The sequence below is a fragment of the Parasteatoda tepidariorum genome, chromosome 5, assembly GCF_043381705.1.
Source record: "Parasteatoda tepidariorum isolate YZ-2023 chromosome 5, CAS_Ptep_4.0, whole genome shotgun sequence".
Lineage (NCBI taxonomy): Eukaryota > Metazoa > Arthropoda > Arachnida > Araneae > Theridiidae > Parasteatoda > Parasteatoda tepidariorum.
The window spans coordinates 90,961,914-90,965,037 of NC_092208.1; positions in this window are offsets into that span (position 1 = coordinate 90,961,914).

Below are 3,124 nucleotides of genomic sequence, written 5' to 3' on the forward strand. Positions count from 1 at the left end.
CAGTTTGAGTATTATCCCTTATTTGGTTATATTTGTGTAAAATAGCACCGTTTATTATTTTTTGTGGTTGCTCAGCAAGCTTGCGGAGTCTTCCGAATTCATTTCCCAGAAAGCATGTAACGGCAACTTTGTATCTGAATTTTCTATTTATTGTCACGAAAATGTTTGTACTAAAAACCTTTTTTCAATGAAGCAAAGTTGCAGTTTCAAACTTTTCATCCTAAAAGGGGATTAAATATTATTTTTTTAAAAGTATTGTCTTTGGCAATCCGGGCCTTAATAATGACGTTTTAGCTGACGTCACACTAGCGATGGGATCAAACTGCATTGTCCAACAAAATTTCATGACAACGAGAATTTTAGCTGAGCATACTAGATTTTGCTAAAAGAAACCTCATAATTACCCAGATTTAAGCATATTTTCACCTTGGTACTAGCTTTATTAAGGATTTTTTAGCTTTTGAAAACCCTAAGTCAATCTCGATTTAGGGTTCTTATACAGAAGGTTGTTTTCCAAGAATTTGGATTAGGGTAATGTGCGTAGAATAGAGCAGATTGTCACAGATCTCGTTTTATGGTTAGAAGGTTTACATGTAAACCGTAGGACAAATCTTTTTAGGTTTACATTAAAAAGTTTTTGTTGAGTGAAAATAAACCCTATTTTGCTATCTGGGTTGTTATTTGTTTCGTTAGAAGCCAAATTGAAGAAAAAAACACCTTATATTGAAAACACTGCAAGTATAATAAATCTGGATAGAACGTTTTTCAAAGCTCAGCGTAAAAATTGGTCAGGAATAGTAACTCTGAAGTTTTAGGCTAATTTTGATCCCTACTCTGTTCAGCGAGAAAAAGACAGTAAATATAAATGGTAGGTGCTTATCGTCTGCTCTTTTCTTACTTATCAATCATTAACGGGATCAGCTCTTCTTGTCATAACTCTGACATTAATCAGCCTAATGTAATGCTGAATATCCTTTGTTTACTTGAGCAATCAATTTTTGCTGAACAAAGTGCAAATTGTAAATTTAATACTTTAAGCTAGTTTGAATTTAGAATGGAAGGAGCATATAGGTGCTAAGAATAGCTGTTGATTTTTTGTTTCATTTTGTGACGCAGCAAAGTTAACTTCTAACTGGTAAATATTTGCCTCATTCCAATTGAACGTCAAAAGAAAACACTTTCCATAGATATTAACGAACTGATGTTTTTCTCTAATACAAAATGAGCAGATCAATACTTTGTTACGAGAAAAGCGATAGCGAAATTAAACATGAATATATCTGTTTTTCGATAACATTACCGACAGTTACTTAGTTAGCGATTATATTCTTACATGCCACTGGCCAAATTAGAGCTGATTAATAAACCTCTGGTTTCAATCAGCCAAAGGAAATGTCAATTATCTCTCGACTGTATCAATTTCGCTATCAGTTCTCGCTGAACAGAGAATAGTAACATATTATATCGTTCCAACCCCTTTCTTGATTATAAATATTGAAGCAAAAGTTTTACTACGAAAACGAAACAGTTAAAATGCTCTGCCCAACACGCGTTGTCTACTCCAGCACTCTGCAACTCTTTCCAACATCTGTTCGCATCTTGCTTCTTGGCGATAATGAAAGAAAAAATTATGAGTTAAAAAATTGATCTCTTATATACACTCCTCAAAAGAGAAATTGCAACACCAAGAAATAATGCACGTAGCGTCATGCAATTTTCAGGAGCGATAGTAGTGAGATGGATATGCAAATGATTAAAAAAACAGACTAATAAAATCATTATAAAGCAATTTATTCAATATCTAATGTGGCCACCTCAGGCAGCTATACAGGCCTCAATCCGGCGAGGCATGCTATCAATGACTCCATTGATGGTTGCCTGAGGTAACCTTTGCCAAGCCACATCCACTGCTGTGCGCAGATCATCGATGGTTTGCGCCATTGGTCCTCTGTTCATGCCACGTCCAATGAGATCCCATAGGTGTTCTATGGGATTCAGATCTGGAGAGGCTGCCGGCCAGGGAAGGATGTCAAATCCAGTCAGGCTGTTAAGAGTTCGCCGTGCGACATGCGGCCTGGCATTGTCTTGCTGGAATACCGTGTTGGGTGCGCCCTGCAACAAGGGCAGAACAACGGGATACACAACTTGTGTGACGTAGCGGTCCGCTGTCAAACTGCCGTGAATGTGTACCAGGGGCGTTCTGCGATCAAACATTATGCCACCCCAAACCATGATGCCCGGTGTAGGACCGTTGTGACGCTCGGCGTAATGGGCTGGTTCGTAGCGTTCTCCGGGTCGCCGCCATACCCGTCGACGGCCGTCATTTCTCCACAGACAGAAACGAGATTCATCCGTGAACAATACCCGATGCCATTGGATGGTCCAGGTACGATGACGATGACACCACGCCAGGCGTCTAGCCCTGTGTAAAGCGGTCAACGGTACCCCTGTTGCTGGTACCCGTGCACGTAACTGTACTTCATGCAATCTGTTGCGTATGGTTTGGGTGGACACAGATCCACCTGCTCCTGAAGGCAACCGGCTTCGGATGGCACGTGCCGTGGAGAAAGGGTCTCGAATAGTCAACTGGCGAATATGCCGGTCTGTGCGCTCTGACGTGCACCTGTGCGCATCACTTCCTCTTCGGCGTGCACGTAGACCTTCCTGAATCCATTGTGTGACTCAACGTTGGATGGTACTCACGTTGTGCCCAACACGAGTTGCTATTGCGCGCAGCGACAAACCAAGTTCATGGAGTTCGATAATACGGTCAAGTTCCCCGGTCGTTAACTGATGGTATTGAGCTCGCCGACGTCTCAGAGGCATTTTCTACGCTTTTTCGAAAGTCGCAAATGCTACGCAAAACCTCAGATGCCGTTTATGAGAAAAGAAAGTTGCTGGCCTTTATAGCCCGAATATGCGTACCACGTGATCAGATGCGTGCGTAAATTTAATCATTTGCATATCCATCTCACTACTATCACTCCTGAAATTTGCATGACGCTACGTGCATTATTTCTTGGTGTTGCAATTTCACTTTTGAGGAGTGTAAAATAAAAAGACAATTAATATTTCATTAACCTGTGTCGGAAAATAAATGACAAAAAAATGCCTAAAAACAGAC